Genomic DNA, 26,035 nt, shown 5'->3' on the forward strand with positions numbered 1-26,035 from the left:
TATCACTTTGCCAATTCCACAAGAACTGTCTTAGCGAAACACTTCTTGAGGGGAAAGCTGTAACTCTGTGAGATGATTTCAAAGAACACAAAGAAGTTTCTCAAAAAGCTTCTTTCTCTTTGTTATCGGAGGAGATTTCCTTTGGCCCTATAGTCTCCAAAGGGATCCGAAATATCTGTTCTCAGATTCCACAGAAATAAGGCTAGCAAAGAGATCCACGAAATACAGATGTAACTCTGTGAGATGAATTAACAGAACACTAAGCAGTTTCTCAGAAAGCTTCTTTCCAGATTTCCTCTGAGGATATTTCCTTTTTCAACATCGCCCTCTATGGGCTTCCAAATATCACATTGCCAATTCCACAAGAACTGTCTTAGCGAAAGGCTTCTTGAGGGGAAAGCTGTAACTCTGTGAGATGATTTCACAGAACACAAAGAAGTTCCTCAGAAAGCTTCTTTCTCTTTGTTATCGGAAGATATTTCCTTTGGCCCTATTGTCTTCAAAGGGGTCCGAAATATCTGTTCTCAGATTCCACAGAAATAAGGCTAGCAAAGAGATCCACGAAATACAGATGTAACTCTGTGAGATGAATTAACAGAACACTAAGCAGTTTCTCAGAAAGCTTCTTTCCAGATTTCCTCTGAGGATATTTCCTTTTTCACCATAGCCCTCTATGGGCTTCCAAATATCACTTTGCCAATTCCACAAGAACTGTCTTAGCGAAAGGCTTCTTGAGGGGAAAGCTGTAACTCTGTGAGATGATTTCACAGAACACAAAGAAGTTTCTCAGAAAGCTTCTTTCTCTTTGTTATCGGAGGATATTTCCTTTGGCCCTATAGTCTCCAAAGGGATCCGAAATATCTGTTCTCAGATTCCACAGAAATAAGGCTAGCAAAGAGATCGACGAAATACAGATGTAACTCTGTGAGATGAATTAACAGAACACTAAGCAGTTTCTCAGAAAGCTTCTTTCCAGATTTCATCTGAGGATATTTCCTTTTTCACCATAGCCCTCTATGGGCTTCCAAATATCACTTTGCCAATTCCACAAGAACTGTCTTAGCGAAAGGCTTCTGGAGGGGAAAGCTGTAACTCTGTGATATGATTTCACAGAACACAAAGAAGTTTCTCAGAACGCTTCTTTCTCCTTGTTATCGGAGGATATTTCCTTTGGCCCTATAGTCTCCAAAGGGATCCGAAATATCTGTTCTCAGATTCCACAGAAATAAGGCTAGCAAAGAGATCCACGAAATACAGATGTAACTCTGTGAGATGAATTAACAGAACACTAAGCAGTTTCTCAGAAAGCTTCTTCCAGATTTCCTCTGAGGATATTTCCTTTTTCACCATAGCCTTCTATGGGCTTCCAAATATCACATTGCCAGTTCCACAAGAACTGTCTTAGCGAAAGGCATCTTGAGGGGAAAGCTGTAACTCTGTGAGATGATTTCACAGAACACAAAGAAGTTTCTCAGAAAGCTTCTTTCTCTTTGTTATCGGAAGATATTTCCTTTGGCCCTATTGTCTTCAAAGGGATCCGAAATATCTGTTCTCAGATTCCACAGAAATAAGGCTAGCAAAGAGATCCACGAAATACAGATGTAACTCTGTGAGATGAATTAACAGAACACTAAGTACTTTCTCAGAAAACTTCTTTCCAGATTTCCTCTGAGGATATTTCCTTTTTCACCATAGCCCTCTATGGGCTTCCAAATATCACTTTGCCAATTCCACAAGAACTGTCTTAGCGAAAGGCTTCTTGAGGGGAAAGCTGTAACTCTGTGAGATGATTTCACAGAACACAAAGAAATTTCTCAGAAAGCTTCTTTCTGTTTGTTATCGGAGGATATTTCCTTTGGCCCTATAGTCTCCAAAGGGATCCGAAATATCTGTTCTCAGATTCCACAGAAATAAGGCTAGCAAAGAGATCCACGAAATACACATGTAACTCTGTGAGATGAATTAACAGAACACTAAGCAGTTTCTCAGAAAGCTTCTTTCCAGATTTCCTCTGAGGATATTTCCTTTTTCAACATCGCCCTCTATGGGCTTCCAAATATCACATTGCCAATTCCACAAGAACTGTCTTAGCGAAAGGCTTCTTGAGGGGAAAGCTGTAACTCTGTGAGATGATTTCACAGAACACAAAGAAGTTTCTCAGAAAGCTTCTTTCTCTTTGTTATCGGAGGATATTTCCTTTGGCCCTATAGTCTCCAAAGGAATCCGAAATATCTGTTCTCAGATTCCACAGAAATAAGGCTAGCAAAGAGATCCACGAAATACAGATGTAACACTGTGAGATGAATTAACAGAACACTAAGCAGTTTCTCAGAAAGCTTCTTTCCAGATTTCATCTGAGGATATTTCCTTTTTCACCATAGCCCTCTATGGGCTTCCAAATATCACTTTGCCAATTCCACAAGAACTGTCTTATTGAAAGGCTTCTGGAGGGGAAAGCTGTAACTCTGTGAGATGATTTCACAGAACACAAAGAAGTTTCTCAAAAAGCTTCTTTCTCTTTGTTATCGGAGGATATTTCCTTTGGCCCTATAGTCTCCAAAGGGATCCAAAATATCTGTTCTAAGATTCCACAGAAATAAGGCTAGCAAAGAGATCCACGAAATACAGATGTAACTCTGTGAGATGAATTAACAGAACACTAAGCAGTTTCTCAGAAAGCTTCTTTCCAGATTTCCTCTGAGGATATTTCCTTTTTCACCATCGCCCTCTATGGGCTTCCAAATATCACTTTGCCAATTCCACAAGAACTGTCCTAGCGAAAGTCTTCTTGAGGGGAAAGCTGTAACTCTGTGAGTTGATTTCACAGAACACAAAGAAGTTTCTCAGAAAACTTCTTTCTCTTTGTTATCGGAGGATATTTCCTTTGGCCCTATAGTCTTCAAAGGGATCCGAAATATCTGTTCTCAGATTCCACAGAAATAAGGCTAGCAAAGAGATCCACGAAATACAGATGTAACTCTGTGAGATGAATTAACAGAACACTAAGCAGTTTCACAGAAAGCTTCTTTCCAGATTTCCTCTGAGGATATTTCCTTTCTCACCCTAGCCCTCTTTGGGCTACCAAATATCACTTTGCCAATTCCACAAGAACTGTCTTAGCGAAAGGCTTCTTGAGGGGAAAGCTGTAACTCTGTGAAATGATTTCACAGAACACAAAGAAGTTTCTCAGAAAACTTCTTTCTCTTTGTTATCGGAGGATATTTCCTTTGGCCCTATAGTCTTCAAAGGGATCCGAAATATCTGTTCTCAGATTCCACAGAAATAAGGCTAGCAAAGAGATCCACGAAATACAGATGTAAGTCTGTGAGATGAATTAACAGAATGCTAAGTACTTTCTCAGAAAGCTTCTTTCCAGATTTCATCTGAGGATATTTCCTTTTTCACCATAGCCCTCTATGGGCTTCCAAATATCACTTTGCCAATTCCACAAGAACTGTCTTAGCGAAAGGCTTCTTGAGGGGAAAGCTGTAACTCTGTGAGATGATTTCACAGAACACTAAGAAGTTTCTCAAAAAGCTTCTTTCTCTTTGTTATCGGAGGATATTTCCTTTGGCCCTATAGTCTCCAAAGGGATCCGAAATATCTGTTCTAAGATTCCACGGAAATAAGGCTATCAAAGAGATCCAAGAAATACAGATGTAACTCTGTGAGATGAATTAACAGAACACTAAGCAGTTTCTCAGAAAGCTTCTTTCCAGATTTCCTCTGAGGTTATTTCCTTTTTCACCATCGCCCTCTATGGGTTTCCAAATATCACTTTGCCAATTCCACAAGAACTGTCTTAGCGAAAGGCTTCTTGAGAGGAAAGCTGTAACTCTGTGAGTTGATCTCACAGAACACAAAGAAGTTTCTCAGAAAACTTCTTTCCATTTTTGTCGGAGGATATTTCCTTTGGCCCTATAGTCTTCAAAGGGATCCGAAATATCTGTTCTCAGATTCCACAGAAATAAGGCTAGCAAAGAGATCCACGAAATACAGATGTAACTCTGTGAGATGAATTAACAGAACACTAAGCAGTTTCTCAGAAAGCTTCTTTCCAGATTTCCTCTGAGGATATTTCCTTTTTCACCATAGCCCTCTATAGGCTTCCAAATATCACTTTGCCAATTCCACAAGAACTGTCTTAGCGAAAGGCTTCTTGAGGGGAAAGCTGTAACTCTGTGAGTTGATTTCACAGAACACAAAGAAGTTTCTCCGAAAGCTTCTTTCTCTTTTTCATCGGAGGATATTTCCTTTGGCCCTATAGTCTTCAAAGGGATTCGAAATATCTGTTCACAGATTCCACAGAAATAAGGCTAGCAAAGAGATATACGAAATACAGATGTAACTCTGTGAGATGAATTAAAAGAACACTAAGCAGTTTCTCAGAAAGCTTCTTTCCAGATTTCTTCTGAGGATATTTCCTTTTTCACCATAGTCCTCTATGGGCTTCCAAATATCACTTTGCCAATTCCACAAGAAATGTCTTAGCGAAAGGCTTCTTGAGGCGACAGCTGTAACTCTATGAATTGATTTCACAGAACACAAAGATGTTTCTCAGAAAGCTTCTTTCTCTTTGTTATCGGAGGATATTTCCTTTAGCCCTATAGTCTTCACAGGGATCCGAAATATCTGTTCTCAGATTCCACAGAAATAAGGCTAGCAAAGAGATCCACGAAATACACATGTAACTCTGTGAGATGAATTAACAGAACACTAAGCAGTTTCTCAGAAAGCTTCTTTCCAGATTTCATCTGAGGATATTTCCTTTTTCAACATAGCCCTCTATGGGCTTCCAAATATCACTTTGCCAATTCCACAAGAACTGTGTTAGCGAAAGGCTTCTTGAGGGGAAAGCTGTAACTCTGTGAGTTGATTTCACAGAACACAAAGAAGTTTCTCCGAAAGCTTCTTTCTCTTTGTTATCGGAGGATATTTCCTTTGGCCCTATAGTCTTCAAAGGGATCCGAAATATCTGTTCTCATATTCCACAGAAATAAGGCTAGCAAAGAGATCCACGAAATACAGATGTAACACTGTGAGATGAATTAACAGAACACTAAGCAGTTTCTCAGAAAGCTTCTTTCCAGATTTCATCTGAGGATATTTCCTTTTTCAACATCGCCCTCTATGGGCTTCCAAATATCACTTTGCCAATTCCACAAGAAATGTCTTAGCGAAAGGCTTCTTGAGGGGAAAGCTGTAACTCTGTGAGATGATTTCACAGAACACAAAGAAGTTTCTCAGAAAGCTTCTTTCTCTTTGTTATCGGAAGATATTTCCTTTGGCCCTATTGTCTTCAAAGGGGTCCGAAATATCTGTTCTCAGATTCCACAGAAATAAGGCTAGCAAAGAGATCCACGAAATACAGATGTAACTCTGTGAGATGAATTAACAGAACACTAAGCAGTTTCTCAGAAAGCTTCTTTCCAGATTTCCTCTGAGGATATTTCCTTTTTCACCATAGCCCTCTATGGGCTTCCAAATATCACTTTGCCAATTCCACAAGAACTGTCTTAGCAAAAGGCTTCTTGAGGGGAAAGCGGTAACTCTGTGAGATGATTTCACAGAACACAAAGAAGTTTCTCCGAAAGCTTCTTTCTCTTTGTTATCGGAGGATATTTCCTTTGGCCCTATAGTCTTCAAAGGGATTCGAAATATCTGTTCTCAGATTCCACAGAAATAAGGCTAGCAAAGAGATCCACGAAATACAGATGTAACTCTGTGAGATGAATTAACAGAACACTAAGCAGTTTCTCAGAAAGCTTCTTTCCAGATTTCTTCTGAGGATATTTCCTTTTTCACCATAGCCCTCTATGGGCTTCCAAATATCACTTTGCCAATTCCACACGAAATGTCTTAGCGAAAGGCTTCTTGAGGGGACAGCTGTTACTCTGTGACATGATTTCACAGAACACAAAGATGTATCCCAGAAAGCTTCTTTCTCTTTGTTATCGGAGGGATATTTCCTTTAGCCCTGTAGTCTTCAAAGGGATCCGAAATATCTGTTCTCAGATTCCACAGAAATAAGGCTAGCAAAGAGATCCACGAAATACAGATGTAACTCTGTGAGATGAATTAACAGAACACTAAGCAGTTTCTCAGAAAGTTTCTTTCCAGATTTCCTCTGAGGATATTTCCTTTTTCACCATAGCCCTCTATGGGCTTCCAAATATCACTTTGCCAATTCCACAAGAACTGTCTTAGCGAAAGGCTTCTTGAGGGGAAAGCTGTAACTCTGTGAGATGATTCACAGAACACAAAGAAGTTTCTCAGAAAGCTTCTTTCTCTTTTTTATCGGAGGATATTTCCTTTGGCCCTATAGTCTTCAAAGGGATCCGAAATATCTGTTCTGAGATTCCACAGAAATAAGGCTAGCAAAGAGATCCACGAAATACAGATGTACCTCTGTGAGATGAATTAACAGAACACTAAGCAGTTTCTCAGAAAGCGTCTTTCCAGATTTCCTCTGAGGATATTTCCTTTTTCACCATCGCCCTCTATGGGATTCCAAATATCACTTTGCCGATTCCATAAGAACTGTCTTAGCGAAAGGCTTCTTGAGGGGAAAGCTGTAACTCTGTGAGATGATTTCACAGAACACAAAGAAGTTTCTCAAAAAGCTTCTTTCTCTTTGTTATCGGAGGATATTTCCTTTGGCCCTATAGTGTTTAAAGGGATCCGAAATATCTGTTCTCAGATTCCACAGAAATAAGGCTAGCAAAGAGATCCACGAAATACAGATGTAACTCTGTGAGATGATTTTACAGAACACTAAGCAGTTTCTCAGAAAGCTTCTTTCCAGATTTCCTCTGAGGATATTTCCTTTTTCACCATAGCCCTCTATGGGCTTCCAAATATCACTTTGCCAATTCCACAAGAACTGTCTTAGCGAAAGGCTTCTTGAGGGGAAAGCTGTAACTCTGTGAGATGATTTCACAGAACACAAAGAAGTTTCTCAAAAAGCTTCTTTCTCTTTGTTATCGGAGGATATTTCCTTTGGCCCTATAGTCTTCAAAGGTATCCGAAATATCTGTTCTCAGATTCCACAGAAATAAGGCTAGCAAAGAGACCCACGAAATACACATGTAACTCTGTGAGATGAATTAACAGAACACTCAGCAGTTTCTCAGAAAGCTTCTTTCCAGATTTCCTCTGAGGATATTTCCTTTTTCACCATAGACCTCGAAGGGCTTCCAAATATCACTTTGCCAATTCCACAAGAACTGTCTTAGCGAAAGGCTTCTTGAGGGGAAAGCTGTAACTCTGTGAGATGATTTCACAGAACACAAAGAAGTTTCTCAAAAAGCTTCTTTCTCTTTGTTATCGGAGGATATTTCCTTTGGCCCTATAGTCTCCAAAGGGATCCGAAATATCTGTTCTCAGATTCCACAGAAATAAGGCTAGCAAAGAGATCCACGAAATACAGATGTAACTCTGTGAGATGAATTAACAGAACACTAAGCAGTTTCTCAGAAAGCTTCTTTCCAGATTTCCTCTGAGGATATTTCCTTTCTCACCCTAGCCCTCTATGGGCTACCAAATATCACTTTGCCAATTCCACAAGAACTGTCTTAGCGAAAGGCTTCTTGAGGGGAAAGCTGTAACTCTGTGAGATGATTTCACAGAACACAAAGAAGTTTCTGAGAAAGCTTCTTTCTCTTTGTTATCGAAGCATATTTCCTTTGGCCCTATAGTGTTTAAAGGGATCCGAAATATCTGTTCTCAGATTCCACAGAAATAAGGCTAGCAAAGAGACCTACGAAATACAGATGTAACTCTGTGAGATGAATTAACAGAACACTAAGCAGTTTCTCAGAAAGCTTCTTTCCAGATTTCATCTGAGGATATTTCCTTTTTCACCATAGCCCTCTATGGGCTTCCAAATATCACTTTGCCAATTCCACAAGAACTGTCTTAGCGAAAGGCTTCTTGAGGGGAAAGCAGTAACTCTGTGAGTTGATTTCACAGAAGACAAAGAAGTTTCTCCGAAAGCTTCTTTCTCTTTTTTATCGGAGGATATTTCCTTTGGCCCTATAGTCTTCAAAGGGACCCGAAATATCTGTTCTCAGATTCCACAGAAATAAGGCTAGCAAAGAGATCCACGAAATACAGATGTAACTCTGTGAGATGAATTAACAGAACACTAAGCAGTTTCTCAGAAAGCTTCTTTCCAGATTTCATCTGAGGATATTTCCTTTTTCACCGTAGTCCTCTATGGGCTTCCAAATATCACTTTGCCAATTCCACAAGAAATGTCTTAGCGAAAGGCTTCTTGAGGGGAAAGCTGTAACTCTGTGAGTTGATTTCACAGAACACAAAGAAGTTTCTCAAAAAGCTTCTTTCTCTTTGTTATCGGAGGATATTTCCTTTGGCCCTATAGTCTTCAAATGATCCGAAATATCTGTTCTCAGATTCCACAGAAATAAGCCTAGCAAAGAGATCCACGAAATACAGATGTAACTCTGTGAGATGAATTAACAGAACACTAAGCAGTTTCTCAGAAAACTTCTTTCCAGATTTTCTCTGTGGATATTTCCTTTCTCACCCTAGCCCTCTATGGGCTACCAAATATCACTTTGCCAATTCCACAAGAACTGTCTTAGCGAAAGGCTTCTTGAGGGGAAAGCTGTAACTCTGTGAAAAGATTTCACAGAACACAAAGAAGTTTCTCAGAAAACTTCTTTCTCTTTGTTATCGGAGGATATTTCCTTTGGCCCTATAGTCTTCAAAGGGATCCGAAATATCTGTTCTCAGATTCCACAGAAATAAGGCTAGCAAAGAGATCCACGAAATACAGATGTAACTCTGTGAGATGAATTAACAGAACACTAAGTACTTTCTCAGAAAGCTTCTTTCCAGATTTCATCTGAGGATATTTCCTTTTTCACCATAGCCCTCTATGGGCTTCCAAATATCACTTTGCCAATTCCACAAGAACTGTCTTAGCGAAAGGCTTCTTGAAGGGAAAACTGTAACTCTGTGAGATGATTTCACAGAACACTAAGAAGTTTCTCAAAAAGCTTCTTTCTCTTTGTTATTAGAGGATATTTCCTTTGGCCCTATAGTCTCCAAAGGGATCCGAAATATCTGTTCTAAGATTCCACAGAAATAAGGCTAGCAAAGAGATCCAAGAAATACAGATGTAACTCTGTGAGATGAATTAACAGAACACTAAGCAGTTTCTCAGAAAGCTTCTTTCCAGATTTCCTCTGAGGATATTTCCTTTTTCACCATCGCCCTCTATGGGCTTCCAAATATCACTTTGCCAATTCCACAAGAACTGTCTTAGCGAAAGGCTTCTTGAGGGGAAAGCTGTAACTCTGTGAGTTGATTTCACAGAACACAAAGTAGTTTCTCAGAAAACTTCTTTCCTTTTTTTGTCGGAGGATATTTCCTTTGGCCCTATAGTCTTCAAAGGGATCCGAAATATCTGTTCTCAGATTCCACAGAAATAAGGCTACCAAAGAGATCCAGGAAATACAGATGTAACGCTGTGAGATGAATTAACAGAACACTAAGCAGTTTCTCACAAAGCTTCTTTCCAGATTTCATCTGAGGATATTTCCTTTTTCACCATAGCCCTCTATGGGCTTCCAAATATCACTTTGCCAATTCCACAAGAACTGTCTTAGCGAAAGGCTTCTGGAGGGGAAATGTGTAACTCTGTGAGATGATTTCAAAGAACACAAAGAAGTTTCTCAAAAAGCTTCTTTCTCTTTGTTATCGGAGGATATTTCCTTTGGCCCTATAGTCTCCAAAGGGATCCGAAATATCTGTTCTCAGATTCCACAGAAATAAGGCTAGGAAAGAGTTCCACGAAATACAGATGTAACTCTGTGAGATGAATTAACAGAACACTAAGCAGTTTCTCAGAAAGCTTCTTTCCAGATTTCTTCTGAGGATATTTCCTTTTTCACCAAAGCCCTCTATGGGCTTCCAAATATCACTTTGCCAATTCCACAAGAACTGTCTTAGCGAAAGGCTTCTTGAGGGGAAAGCTGTAACTCTGTGAGTTGATTTCACAGAACACAAAGAAGTTTCTCCGAAAGCTTCTTTCTCTTTGTTATCGGAGGATATTTCCTTTGGCCCTATAGTCTTCAAAGGGATTCGAAATATCTGTTCTCAGATTCCACAGAAATAAGGCTAGCAAAGAGATCCACGAAATACAGATGTAACTCTGTGAGATGAATTAACAGAACACTAAGCAGTTTCTCAGAAAGCTTCTTTCCAGATTTCCTCTGAGGATATTTCCTTTTTCACCATAGCCCTCTATGGGCTTCCAAATATCACTTTGCCAATTCCACAAGAACTGTCTTAGCGAAAGGCTTCTTGAGGGGAAAGCAGTAACTCTGTGAGTTGATTTCACAGAAGACAAAGAAGTTTCTCCGAAAGCTTCTTTCTCTTTTTTATCGGAGGATATTTCCTTTGGCCCTATAGTCTTCAAAGGGATCCGAAATATCTGTTCTCAGATTCCACAGAAATAAGGCTAGCAAAGAGATCCACGAAATACAGATGTAACTCTGTGAGATGAATTAACAGAACACTAAGCAGTTTCTCAGAAAGCTTCTTTCCAGATTTCATCTGAGGATATTTCCTTTTTCACCGTAGTCCTCTATGGGCTTCCAAATATCACTTTGCCAATTCCACAAGAAATGTCTTAGCGAAAGGCTTCTTGAGGGGAAAGCTGTAACTCTGTGAGTTGATTTCACAGAACACAAAGAAGTTTCTCAAAAAGCTTCTTTCTCTTTGTTATCGGAGGATATTTCCTTTGGCCCTATAGTCTTCAAATGATCCGAAATATCTGTTCTCAGATTCCACAGAAATAAGGCTAGCAAAGAGATCCACGAAATACTGATGTAACTCTGTGAGATGAATTAACAGAACACTAAGCACTTTCTCAGAAAACTTCTTTCCAGATTTCCTCTGAGGATATTTCCTTTCTCACCCTAGCCCTCTACGGGCTACCAAATATCACATTGCCAATTCCACAAGAACTGTCTTAGCGAAAGGCTTCTTGAGGGGAAAGCTGTAACTCTGTGAAATGATTTCACAGAACACAAAGAAGTTTCTCAGAAAACTTCTTTCTCTTTGTTATCGGAGGATATTTCCTTTGGCCCTATAGTCTTCAAAGGGATCCGAAATATCTGTTCTCAGATTCCACAGAAATAAGGCTAGCAAAGAGATCCACGAAATACAGATGTAACTTTGTGAGATGAATTAACAGAACACTAAGTACTTTCTCAGAAAGCTTCTTTCCAGATTTCATCTGAGGATATTACCTTTTTCACCATAGCCCTCTATGGGCTTCCAAATATCACTTTGCCAATTCCACACGAACTGTCTTAGCGAAAGGCTTCTTGAAGGGAAAACTGTAACTCTGTGAGATGATTTCACAGAACACTAAGAAGTTTCTCAAAAAGCTTCTTTCTCTTTGTTATTAGAGGATATTTCGTTTGGCCCTATAGTCTCCAAAGGGATCCGAAATATCTGTTCTAAGATTCCACAGAAATAAGGCTAGCAAAGAGATCCAAGAAATACAGATGTAACTCTGTGAGATGAATTAACAGAACACTAAGCAGTTTCTCAGAAAGCTTCTTTCCAGATTTCCTCTGAGGATATTCCCTTTTTCACCATCGCCTTCTATGGGCTTCCAAATATCACTTTGCCAATTCCACAAGAACTGTCTTAGCGAAAGGCTTCTTGAGGGGAAAGCTGTAACTCTGTGAGTTGATTTCACAGAACACAAAGTAGTTTCTCAGAAAACTTCTTTCCTTTTTTTGTCGGAGGATATTTCCTTTGGCCCTATAGTCTTCAAAGGGATCCGAAATATCTGTTCTCAGATTCCACAGAAATAAGGCTACCAAAGAGATCCACGAAATACAGATGTAACTCTGTGAGATGAATTAACAGAACACTAAGCACTTTCTCAGAAAGCTTCTTTCCAGATTTCCTCTGAGGATATTTCCTTTTTCACCATAGCCCTCTATGGGCTTCCAAATATCACTTTGCCAATTCCACAAGAACTGTCTTAGCGAAAGGCTTCTTGAGGGGAAAGCTGTAACTCTGTGAGATGATTCACAGAACACAAAGAAGTTTCTCAGAAAGCTTCTTTCTCTTTGTTATCGGAGGATATTTCCTTTGGCCCTATAGTCTTCAAAGGGATCCGAAATATCTGTTCTGAGATTCCACAGAAATAAGGCTAGCAAAGAGATCCACGAAATACAGATGTAACTCTGTGAGATGAATTAACAGAACACTAAGCACTTTCTCAGAAAGCTTCTTTCCAGATTTCCTCTGAGGATATTTCCTTTTTCACCATCGCCCTCTATGGGCTTCCAAATATCACTTTGCCAATTCCACAAGAACTGTCTTAGCGAAAGGCTTCTTGAGGGGAAAGCTGTAACTCTCTGAGATGCTTTCAAAGAACACAAAGAAGTTTCTCAAAAAGCTTCTTTCTCTTTGTTATCGGAGGATATTTCCTTTGGCCCTATAGTGTTTAAAGGGATCCGAAATATCAGTTCTCAGATTCCACAGAAATAAGGCTAGCAAAGAGATCCACGAAATACACATGTAACTCTGTGAGATGAATTAACAGAACACTAAGCAGATTCTCAGAAAGCTTCTTTCCAGATTTGCTCTGAGGATAGTTCCTTTTTCACCATCGCCCTCTAAGGGCTTCCAAATATCACTTTGCCAATTCCACAAGAACTCTCTTAGCGAAAGGCTTCTTGAGGGGAAAGCTGTAACTCTATGAGATGATTTCACAGAACACAAAGAAGTTTCTCAGAAAATTTCTTTCTCTTTGTTATCGGAGGATATTTCCTTTGGCCCTATAGTCTCCAAAGGGATCCGAAATATCTGTTCTCAGATTCCACAGAAATAAGGCTAGCAAAGAGATCCACGAAATACAGATGTAACTCTGTGAGATGAATTAACAGAACACTAAGCAGTTTCTCAGAAAGCTTATTTCCAGATTTCCTCTGAGGATATTTCCTTTTTCACCATCGCCCTCTATGGGCTTCCAAATATCACTTTGCCAATTCCACAAGAACTGTCTTAGCGAAAGGCTTCTTGAGGGGAAAGCTGTAACTCTGTGAGATGATTTCACAGAACACAAAGAAGTTTCTCAAAAAGCTTCTTTCTCTTTGTTATCGGAGGATATTTCCTTTGGCCCTATAGTCTTCAAAGGGATCCGAAATATCTGTTCTCAGATTCCACAGAGATAAGGCTAGCAAAGAGATCCACGAAATACAGATGTAACTCTGTGAGATGAATTAACAGAACACTAAGCAGTTTCTCAGAAAGCTTCTTTCCAGATTTCCTCTGAGGATATTTCCTTTTTCACCGTAGCCCTCTATGGGCTTCCAAATATCACTTTGCCAATTCCACAAGAACTGTCTTAGCGAAAGGCTTCTTGAGGGGAAAGCTGTAACTCTCTGAGATGATTTCACAGAACACAAAGAAGTTTCTCAAAAAGCTTCTTTCTCTTTGTTATCGGAGGATATTTCCTTTGGCCCTATAGTCTCCAATGGGATCCGAAATATCTGTTCTCAGATTCCACAGAAATAATGCTAGCAAGGAGACCCACGAAATACAGATGTAACTCTGTGAGATGAATTAACAGAACACTAAGCAGTTTCTCAGAAAGCTTCTTTCCAGATTTCCTCTGAGGATATTTCCTTTTTCACCATAGCCCTCTATGGGCTTCCAAATATCACTTTGCCAATTCCACAAGAACTGTCTTAGCGAAAGACTTCTTGCGGGAAAAGCTGTAACTCTGTGAGTTGATTTCACAGAACACAAAGAAGTTTCTCAAAAAGCTTCTTTCTCTTTGTTATCGGAGGATATTTCCTTTGGCCCTATAGTCTTCAAAGGGATCCGAAATATCTGTTCTCAGATTCCACAGAAATAAGGCTAGCAAAGAGACCCACGAAATACAGATGTAACTCTGTGAGATGAATTAACAGAACACTAAGCAGTTTCTCAGAAAGCTTCTTTCCAGATTTCAACTCAGGATATTTCCTTTTCCCCATAGCCCTCTATGGGCTCTCAAATATCACTTTGCCAATTCCACAAGAACTGTCTTAGCGAAAGGCTTCTTGAGAGGAAAGCTGGAACTCTGTGAGATGATTTCAAAGAACACAAAGAAGTTTCTCAAAAAGCTTCTTTCTCTTTGTTATCGGAGGATATTTCGTTTGGCCCTATAGTCTCCAAAGGGATCCGAAATATCTGTTCTCAGATTCCACAGAAATAAGGCTAGCGAAGAGATCCACGAAATACAGATGTAACTCTGTGAGATGAATTAACAGAACACTAAGCAGTTTCTCAGAAAGCTTCTTTCCAGATTTCCCCTGAATATATCCTTTCTCACCCTAGCCCTCTATGGGCTACCAAATATCACTTTGCAAATTACACAAGAACTGTCTTAGCGAAAGGCTTCTTGAGGGGAAAGCTGTAACTCTGTGAGATGATTTCACAGAACACAAAGAAGTTTCTCAGAAAGCTTCTTTCTCTTTGTTATCGGAGGATATTTCCTTTGGCCCTATGGTCTTCAAAGGGGTCCGAAATATCTGTTCTCAGATTCCACAGAAATAAGGCTAGCAAAGAGATCCACGAAATACAGATGTAACTCTGTGAGATGAATTAACAGAACACTAAGCAGTTTCTCAGAAAGCTTCTTTCCAGATTTCCTCTGAGGATATTTCCTTTTTCACCATAGCCCTCTATGGGCTTCCAAATATCACTTTGCCAATTCCACAAGAACTGTCTTAGCGAAAGGCTTCTTGAGGGGAAAGCTGTAACTCTGTGAGATGATTTCACAGAACACAAAGAAGTTTCTCAGAAAGCTTCTTTCTCTTTGTTATCGGAGGATATTTCCTTTGGCCCTATAGTCTCCAAAGGGATCCGAAATATCTGTTCTCAGATTCCACAGAAATAAGGCTAGCAAAGAGATCCACGAAATACAGATGTAACTCTGTGAGATGAATTAACAGTACACTAAGCAGTTTCTCAGAAAGCTTCTTTCCAGATTTCATCTGAGGATATTTCCTTTTTCACCATAGCCCTGTATGGGCTTCCAAATATCACTTTGCCAATTCCTCAAGAACTGTCTTAGCGAAAGGCTTCTTGAGGGGAAAGCTGTAACTCTATGATATGATTTCACAGAACACAAAGAAGTTTCTCAGAACGCTTCTTTCTCTTTGTTATCGGAGGATATTTCCTTTGGCCCTATAGTCTTCAAAGGGATCCGAAATATCTGTTCTCAGATTCCACAGAAATAAGGCAAGCAAAGAGATCCACGAAATACAGATGTAACTCTGTGAGATGAATTAACAGAACACTCAGCAGTTTCTGAGAAAGCTTCTTTCCAGATTTCATCTGAGGATATTTCCTTTTTCACCATGGCCCTCTATGGGCTTCCAAATATCACTTTGCCAATTCCACAAGAACTGTCTTAGCGGAAGGCTTCTTGAGGGGAAAGCTGTAACTCTGTGAGATGATTTCAAAGAAGACAAAGAAGTTTCTCAAAAAGCTTCTTTCTCTTTGTTATCGGAAGATATTTCCTTTGGCCCTATAGTCTCCAAAGGGATCCGAAATATCTGTTCTCAGATTCCACAGAAATAAGGCTAGAAAAGAGATCCATGAAAAACACATGTAACTCTGTGAGATGAATTAACAGAACACTCAGCAGTTTCTCAGAAAGCTTCTTTCCAGTTTTCCTCTGAGGATATTTCCTTTTTCACCGTAGACCTCGAAGGGCTTCCAAATATCACTTTGCCAATTCCACAAGAACTGTCTTAGCGAAAGTCTTCTTGAGGGGAAAGTTGTAACTCTGTGAGTTGATTTCACAGAACACAAAGAAGTTTCTCCGAAAGCTTCTTTCTTTTTGTTATCGGAGGATATTTCCTTTGGCCCTATAGTCTTGAAAGGGATACGACATATATGTTCTCAGATTCCACAGAAATAAGGCTAGCAAAGAGATCCACGAAATACAGATGTAACTCTGTGAGATGAATTAACAGAACATTAAGCAGTTTCTCAGAAAGCTTCTTTCCAGATTTCATGTGAGGATATTTCCTTTTTCACCATAGCCCTCTATGGGCTTCCAAATATCACTTTGCCAATTCCACAAGAAATGTCTTAGCGAAAGGCTTCTTGAGGGGAAAGCTGTAACTCTGTGAGTTGATTTCACAGAACACAAAGAAGTTTCTCAGAAAGCTTCTTTCTCTTTGATATCGGAGGATATTTCCTTTGGCCCTATAGTCTTCAAAGGGATCCGAAATATCTGTTCTCAGATTCCACAGACATAAGGCTAGCAAAGAGATCCACGAAATACAGATGTAACTCTGTGAGATGAATTAACAGAACACTAAGCAGTTTATCAGAAAGCTTCTTTCCAGGTTTCATCTGAGGATATTTCCTTTTTCACCATAGCCCTCTATGGGCTTCGAAATATCACTTTGCCAATTACACAAGAACTGTCTTAGCGAAAGGCTTCTTAAGGGGAAAGCTGTAACTCTGTGAGATGATTTCACAGGACACAAAGAAGTTTCTCAAAAAGCTTCTTTCTCTTTGTTATCGGAGGATATTTCCTTTGGCCCTATAGTCTCCAAAGGGATCTGAAATATCTGTTCTCAGATTCCACAGAAATAAGGCTAGCAAAGAGATCCACGAAATACAGATGTAACTCTGTGAGATGAATTAACAGAACACTAAGCAGTTTCTCAGAAAGCTTCTTTCCAGATTTCCTCTGAATATTTCCTTTCTCACCTTAGCACTCTATGGGCTACCAAATATCACTTTGCCAATTCCACAAGAACTGTCTTGGCGAAAGGCTTCTTGAGGGAAAAGCTGTAACTCTATGAAATTATTTCACAGAACACCAAGAAGTTTCTCAGAAAACTTCTTTCTCTTTGTTATCGGAGGATATTTCCTTTGGCCCTATAGTCTTCAAAGGGATCCGAAATATCTGTTCTCAGATTCCACAGAAATAAGGCTAGCAAAGAGATCCACGAAATACAGATGTAACTCTGTGAGATGAATTAACAGAACACTAAGTACTTTCTCAGAAAACTTCTTTCCAGATTTCCTCTGAGGATATTTCCTTTTTCACCATAGCCCTCTATGGGCTTCCAAATATCACTTTGCCAATTCCACAAGAACTGTCTTAGCGAAAGGCTTCTTGAGGGGAAAGCTGTAACTCTGTGAGATGATTTCACAGAACACAAAGAAGTTTCTCAAAAAGCTTCTTTCTCTTTGTTATCGGAGGATATTTCCTTTGGCCCTATAGTCTCCAAAGGGATCCAAAATATCTGTTCTCAGATTCCACAGAAATAAGGCTAGCGAAGAGATCCACGAAATACAGATGTAACTCTGTGAGATGAATTAACAGAACACTAAGCAGTTTCTCAGAAAGCTTCTTTCCAGATTTCCCCTGAATATATCCTTTCTCACCCTAGCCCTCTATGGGCTACCAAATATCACTTTGCAAATTCCACAAGAACTGTCTTAGCGAAAGGCTTCTTGAGGGGAAAGCTGTAACTCTGTGAGATGATTTCACAGAACACAAAGAAGTTTCTCAGAAAGCTTCTTTCTCTTTGTTATCGGAGGATATTTCCTTTGGCCCTATAGTCTCCAAAGGGAACCGAAATATCTGTTCTCAGATTCCACAGAAATAAGGCTAGCAAAGAGATCCACGAAATACAGATGTAACTCTGTGAGATGAATTAACAGTACACTAAGCAGTTTCTCAGAAAGCTTCTTTCCAGATTTCATCTGAGGATATTTCCTTTTTCACCATAGCCCTCTATGGGCTTCCAAATATCACTTTGCCAATTCCTCAAGAACTGTCTTAGCGAAAGGCTTCTGGAGGGCAAAGCTGTAACTCTGTGATATGATTTCACAGAACACAAAGAAGTTTCTCAGAACGCTTCTTTCTCTTTGTTATCGGAGGATATTTCCTTTGGCCCTATAGGCTTCAAAGGGATCCGAAATATCTGTTCTCAGATTCCACAGAAATAAGGCTAGCAAAGAGATCCACGAAATACAGATGTAACTCTGTGAGATGAATTAACAGAACACTAAGCAGTTTCTCAGAAAGCTTCTTTCCAGATTTCCTCTGAGGATATTTCCTTTTTCACCATAGCCCTCTATGGGCTTCCAAATATCACTTTGCCAATTCCACAAGAACTGTCTTAGCGAAAGGCTTCTTGAGGGAAAAGCTGTAACTCTGTGAGATGATTTCACAGAACACAAAGAAGTTTCTCAGAAAGCTTCTTTCTCTTTGTTATCGGAGGATATTTCCTTTGGCCCTAGAGTCTTCAAAGGGATCCGAAATATCTGTTCTCAGATTCCACAGAAATAAAGCTAGCAAAGAGATCCACGAAATACAGATGTAACTCTGTGAGATGAATTAACAAAACACTAAGCAGTTTCTCAGAAAGCTTCTTTCCAGATTTCATCTCAGGATATTTCCTTTTTCACCATAGCCCTCTAAGGGCTTCCAAATATCACTTTGCCAATTCCCCAAGAACTGTCTTAGCAAAAGTCTTCTTGAGGGGAAAGTTGTAACTCTGTGAGTTGATTTCACAGAACACAAAGAAGTTTCTCCGAGAGCTTCTTTCTCTTTGTTATCGGAGGATATTTCCTTTGGCCCTATAGTCTCCAAAGGGATCCGAAATATCTGTTCTCAGATTCCACAGAAATAAGGCTAGCAAAGAGATCCACGAAATACAGATGTAACTTTGTGAGATGAATGAACAGAACACTAAGCAGTTTCTCAGAAAGCTTCTTTCCAGATTTCATCTGAGGATATTTCCTTTTTCACCATAGCCCTCTATGGGCTTCCAAATATCACTTTGCCAATTCTACAAGAACTGTCTTAGCGAAAGGCTTCTTGAGGGGAAAGCTGTAACTCTGTGAGATGATTTCACAGAACACAAAGAAGTTTCTCAGAAAGCTTCTTTCTCTTTGTTATCGGAGGATATTTCCTTTGGCCCTATAGTCTTCAAAGGGATCCGAAATATCTGTTCTCAGATTCCACAGACATAAGGCTAGCAAAGAGATCCACGAAATACAGATGTAACTCTGTGAGATGAATTAACAGAACACTAAGCAGTTTCTCAGAAAGCTTCTTTCCAGATTTCATCTGAGGATATTTCCTTTTTCACCATAGCCCTCTATGGGCTTCGAAATATCACTTTGCCAATTCCACAAGAACTGTCTTAGCGAAAGGCTTCTTAAGGGGAAAGCTGTAACTCTGTGAGATGATTTCACAGAACACAAAGAAGTTTCTCAAAAAGCTTCTTTCTCTTTGTTATCGGAAGATATTTCCTTTGGCCCTATAGTCTCCAAAGGGATCCGAAATATCTGTTCTCAGATTCCACAGAAATAAGGCTAGCAAAGAGATCCACGAAATACAGATGTAACTCTGTGAGATGAATTAACAGAACATTAAGCAGTTTCTCAGAAAGCTTCTTTCCAGATTTCCTCTGAATATTTCCTTTCTCACCCTAGCCCTCTATGGGCTACAAAATATCACTTTGCCAATTCCACAAGAACTGTCTTAGCGAAAGGCTTCTTGAGGGGAAAGCTGTAACTCTGTGAAATTATTTCACAGAACACCAAGAAGTTTCTCAGAAAACTTCTTTCTCTTTGTTATCGGAAGATATTTCCTTTGGCCCTATAGTCTTCAAAGGGATCCGAAATATCTGTTCTCAGGTTCCACAGAAATAAGGCTAGCAAAGAGATCCAAGAAATACAGATGTAACTCTGTGAGATGAATTAACAGAACACTAAGTACTTTCTCAGAAAGCTTCTTTCCAGATTTCCTCTGAGGATATTTCCTTTTTCACCATAGCCCTCGATGGGCTTCCAAATATCACTTTGCCAATTCCACAAGAACTGTCTTAGCGAAAGGCTTCTTGAGGGGAAAGCTGTAACTCTGTGAGATGATTTCACAGAACACAAAGAAGTTTCTCAAAAAGCTTCTTTCTCTTTGTTATCGGAGGATATTTCCTTTGGCCCTATAGTCTCCAAAGGGATCCGAAATATCTGTTTTCAGATTCCACAAAAATAAGGCCAGCAAAGAGATCCACGATATACACATGTAACTCTGTGAGATGAATTAAGAGAACACTAAGCAGTTTCTCAGAAAGCTTCTTTCCAGATTTCCTCTGAGGATATTTCCTTTTTCAACATCGCCCTCTATGGGCTTCCAAATATCACATTGCCAATTCCACCTGAACTGTCTTAGCGAAAGGCTTCTTGAGGGGAAAGCTGTAACTCTGTGAGATGATTTCACAGAACACAAAGAAGTTTCTCAGAAAGCTTCTTTCTCTTTGTTATCGGAAGGTATTTCCTTTTGCCCTGTAGTCTTCAAAGGGGTCCGAAATATCTGTTCTCAGATTTCACAGAAATAAGGCTAGCAAAGAGATCCACGAAATACAGATGTAACTCTGTGAGACGAATTAACAGAACACTAAGCAGTTTCTCAGAAAGCTTCTTTCCAGATTTTATCTGAGGATATTTCCTGTTTCACCGTAGCCCTCTATGGGCTTCCAAATATCACTTTGCCAATTCCACAAGAACTGTCTTAGCGAAAGGCTTCTAGAGGGGAAAGCTGTAACTCTGTGAGATGATTTCACAGAACACAAAGAAGTTTCTCAGAAAGCTTCTTTCTCTTTGTTATCGGAGGATATTTCCTTTGGCCCTATAGTCTCCAAAGGGATCCGAAATATCTGTTCTCAGATTCCACAGAAATAAGGCTAGCAAAGAGATCCACGAAATACAGATGTAACTCTGTGAGATGAATTAACAGAACACTAAGCAGTTTCTCAGAAAGCTTCTTTCCAGATTTCCCCTGAATATATCCTTTCTCACCCTAGCCCTCTATGGGCTACCAAATATCACTTTGCAAATTCCACAAGAACTGTCTTAGCGAAAGGCTTCTTGAGGGGAAAGCTGTAACTCTGTGAGATGATTTCACAGAACACAAAGAAGTTTCTCAGAAAGCTTCTTTCTCCTTGTTATCGGAGGATATTTCCTTTGGCCCTATAGTCTCCAAAGGGATCCGAAATATCTGTTCTCAGATTCCACAGAAATAAGGCTAGCAAAGAGATCGAAGAAATACAGATGTAACTCTGTGAGATGAATTAACAGTACACTAAGCAGTTTCTCAGAAAGCTTCTTTCCAGATTTCATCTGAGGATATTTCCTTTTTCACCATAGCCCTCTATGGGCTTCCAAATATCACTTTGCCAATTCCTCAAGAACTGTCTTAGCGAAAGGCTTCTGGAGGGGAAAGCTGTAACTCTGTGATATGATTTCACAGAACACAAAGAAGTTTCTCAGAACGCTTCTTTCTCTTTGTTATCGGAGGATATTTCCTTTGGCCCTATAGTCTTCAAAGGGATCCGAAATATCTGTTCTCAGATTCCACAGAAATAAGGCTAGCAAAGAGATCCACGAAATACAGATGTAACTCTGTGAGATGAATTAACAGAACACTAAGCAGTTTCTCAGAAAGCTTCTTTCCAGATTTCCTCTGAGGATATTTCCTTTTTCACCATAGCCCTCTATGGGCTTCCAAATATCACTTTGCCAATTCCACAAGAACTGTCTTAGCGAAAGGCTTCTTGAGGGAAAAGCTGTAACTCTGTGAGATGATTTCACAGAACACAAAGAAGTTTCTCAGAAAGCTTCTTTCTCTTTGTTATCGGAGGATATTTCCTTTGGCCCTAGAGTCTTCAAAGTGATCCGAAATATCTGTTCTCAGATTCCACAGAAATAAGGCTAGCAAAGAGATCCACGAAATACAGATGTAACTCTGTGAGATGAATTAACAAAACACTAAGCAGTTTCTCAGAAAGCTTCTTTCCAGATTTCATCTCAGGATATTTCCTTTTTCACCATAGCCCTCTAAGGGCTTCCAAATATCACTTTGCCAATTCCCCAAGAACTGTCTTAGCAAAAGTCTTCTTGAGGGGAAAGTTGTAACTCTGTGAGTTGATTTCACAGAACACAAAGAAGTTTCTCCGAAAGCTTCTTTCTCTTTGTTATCGGAGGATATTTCCTTTGGCCCTATAGTCTCCAAAGGGATCCGAAATATCTGTTCTCAGATTCCACAGAAATAAGGCTAGCAAAGAGATCCACGAAATACAGATGTAACTCTGTGAGATGAATGAACAGAACACTAAGCAGTTTCTCAGAAAGCTTCTTTCCAGATTTCATCTGAGGATATTTCCTTTTTCACCATAGCCCTCTATGGGCTTCCAAATATCACTTTGCCAATTCCACAAGAACTGTCTTAGCGAAAGGCTTCTTGAGCGGAAAGCTGTAACTCTGTGAGTTGATTTCACAGAACACAAAGAAGTTTCTCAGAAAGCTTCTTTCTCTTTGTTATTGGAGGATATTTCCTTTGGCCCTATAGTCTTCAAAGGGATCCGAAATATCTGTTCTCAGATTCCACAGACATAAGGCTAGCAAAGAGATCCACGAAATACAGATGTAACTCTGTGAGATGAATTAACAGAACACTAAGCAGTTTCTCAGAAAGCTTCTTTCCAGATTTCCTCTGAGGATATTTCCTTTTTCACCATAGCCCTCTATGGGCTTCCAAATATCACTTTGCCAATTCCCCAAGAACTGTCTTAGCGAAAGGCTTCTTGAGGGGAAAGCTGTAACTCTGTGAGATGATTTCACAGAACACAAAGAAGTTTCTCAAAAAGCTTCTTTCTGTTTGTTATCGGAGGATATTTCCTTTGGCCCTATAGTCTCCAAAGGGATCCGAAATACCTGTTTTCAGATTCCACAGAAATAAGGCCAGCAAAGTGATCCACGAAATACACATGTAACTCTGTGAGATGAATTAAGAGAACACTAAGCAGTTTCTCAGAAAGCTTCTTTCCAGATTTCCTCAGAGGAAATTTCCTTTTTCAACATCGCCCTCTATGGGCTTCCAAATATCACATTGCCAATTCCACCTGAACTGTCTTAGCGAAAGGCTTCTTGAGGGGAAAGCTGTAACTCTGTGAGATGATTTCACAGAACACAAAGAAGTTTCTCAGAAAGCTTCTTTCTCTTTGTTATCGGAAGGTATTTCCTTTTGCCCTGTAGTCTTCAAAGGGGTCCGAAATATCTGTTCTCAGATTTCACAGAAATAAGGCTAGCAAAGAGATCCACGAAATACAGATGTAACTCTGTGAGACGAATTAACAGAACACTAAGCAGTTTCTCAGAAAGCTTCTTTCCAGATTTCATCTGAGGATATTTCCTTTTTCACCATAGCCCTCTATGGGCTTCCAAATATCACTTTGCCAATTACACAAGAACTGTCTTAGCGAAAGGCTTCTTAAGGGGAAAGCTGTAACTCTGTGAGATGATTTCACAGAACACGAAGAAGTTTCTCAAAAAGCTTCTTTCTCTTTGTTATCGCAGGATATTTCCTTTGGCCCTATAGTCTCCAAAGGGATCCGAAATATCTATTCTCAGATTCCACAGAAATAAGGCTAGCAAAGAGATCCACGAAATACAGATGTAACTCTGTGAGATGAATTAACAGAACACTAAGCAGTTTCTCAGAAAGCTTCTTTCCAGATTTCCTCTGAATATTTCCTTTCTCACCATAGCCTTCTATGGGCTACCAAATATCACTTTGCCAATTCCACAAGAACTGTCTTAGCGAAAGGCTTCTTGAGGGGAAAGCTGTAACTCTGTGAAATGATTTCACAGAACACCAAGAAGTTTCTCAGAAAACTTCTTTCTCTTTGTTATCGGAGGATATTTCCTTTGGCCCTATAGTCTTCAAAGGGATCCGAAATATCTGTTCTCAGATTCCACAGAAATAAGGCTAGCAAAGAGATCCAAGAAATACAGATGTAACTCTGTGAGATGAATTAACAGAACACTAAGCAGTTTCTCAGAAAGCTTCTTTCCAGATTTCATCTGAGGATATTTCCTTTTTCACCATAGCCCTCTATGGGCTTCCAAATATCACTTTGCCAATTCCACAAGAACTGTCTTAGCGAAAGGCTTCTTGAGGGGAAAGATGTAACTCTGTGAGATGATTTCGCAGAACACAAGGAAGTTTCTCAAAAAGCTTCTTTCCCTTTGTTATCGGAGAATATTTCCTTTGGACCTATAGTCTCCAAAGGGATCCGAAATATCTGTTCTCAGATTCCACAGAAATAAGGCTAGCAAAGAGATCCACGAAATACAGATGTAACTCTGTGAGATGAATTAACAGAACACTCAGCAGTTTCTCAGAAAGCTTCTTTCCAGATTTCATCTGAGGATATTTCCTTTTTCACCATAGCCCTCTATGGGCTTCCAAATATCACTTTGCCAATTCCACAAGAACTGTCTTAGCGAAAGGCTTCTTGAGGGGAAAGTTGTAACTCTGTGAGATGATTACATAGAACACAAAGAAGTTTCTCAAAAAGCTTCTTTCTCTTTGTTATCGGAGGATATTTCCTTTGGCCCTATAGTCTCCAAAGGGATCTGAAATATCTGTTCTCAAATTCCACAGAAATAAGGCTAGCAAAGAGATCCACGAAATACAGATGTAACTCTGTGAGATGAATTAACAGAACACTAAGCAGTTTCTCAGAAAGCTTCTTTCCAGATTTCATCTGAGGATATTTCCTTTTTCACCATCGCCCTCTATGGGCTTCCAAATATCACTTTGCCAATTCCACAAGAACTGTCTTAGCGAAAGGCTTCTGGAGGGGAAAGCTGTAACTCTGTGATATGATTTCACAGAACACAAAGAAGTTTCTCAGAACGCTTCTTTCTCTTTGTTATCGGAGGATATTTCCTTCGGCCCTATAGTCTTCAAAGGGATCCGAAATATCTGTTCTCAGATTCCACAGAAAAAAGGGTAGCAAAGAGATCCACGAAATACAGATGTAACTCTGTGAGATGAATTAACAGAACACTTAGCAGTTTCTCAGAAAGCTTCTTTCCAGATTTCATCTGAGGATATTTCCTTTTTCACCATAGCCCTCTATGGGCTTCCAAATATCACTTTGCCAATTCCACAAGAACTGTCTTAGCGAAAGGCTTCTTGAGGGGAAAGCTGTAACTCTGTGAGATGATTACACAGAACACAAAGAAGTTTCTCAGAAAGCTTCTTTCTCTTTGTTATCGGAGGATATTTCCTTTGGCCCTATAGTCTCCAAAGGGATCCAAAATATCTGTTCTCAGATTCCACAGAAATAATGCTAGCAAAGAGATCCACGAAATACAGATTTAACTCTGTGAGATGAATTAACAGAACACTAAGCAGTTTCTCAGAAAGCTTCTTTCCAGATTTCCTCTGAGGATATTTCCTTTTTGACATGGCCCTCTATGGGCTTCCAAATATCACTTTGCCAATTCCACAAGAACTGTCTTACCGAAAGGCTTCTTGATTGGAAAGCTGTAACTCTGTGAGATGATTTCACAGAACACAAAGAAGTTTCTCAAAAATCTTCTTTATCTTTGTTATCGGAGGATATTTCCTTTGGCCCTATAGTCTCCAAAGGGATCCGAAATATCTGTTCTCAGATTCCACAGAAATAAGGCTAGCAAAGAGATCCACGAAATACAGATGTAACTCTGTGAGATGAATTAACAATACACTAAGCAGTTTCTCAGAAAGCTTCTTTCCAGATTTCCTCTGAGGATATTTCCTTTTTCACCATAGACCTCGAAGGGCTTCTAAATATCACTTTGCCAATTCCACAAGAACTGTCTTAGCGAAAGGCTTCTTGAGGGGAAAGCTGTAACTCTGTGAGATGATTTCACAGAACACAAAGTAGTTTCTCAAAAAGCTTCTTTCTCTTTGTTATCGAGGCATATTTCCTTTGGCCCTAGAGTGTTTAAAGGGATCCGAAATATCTGTTCTCAGATTCCACAGAAATAAGGCTAGCAAAGAGATCCACGAAATACAGATGTAACTCTGTGAGATGAATTAACAGAACACTAAGAAGTTTCTCAGAAAGCTTCTTTCCAGATTTCCTCTGAGGATATTTCCTTTTTCACCATAGCCCTC

Source organism: Macaca mulatta, chromosome 7 (genome assembly GCF_049350105.2).
Source record: "Macaca mulatta isolate MMU2019108-1 chromosome 7, T2T-MMU8v2.0, whole genome shotgun sequence".
NCBI lineage: Eukaryota > Metazoa > Chordata > Mammalia > Primates > Cercopithecidae > Macaca > Macaca mulatta.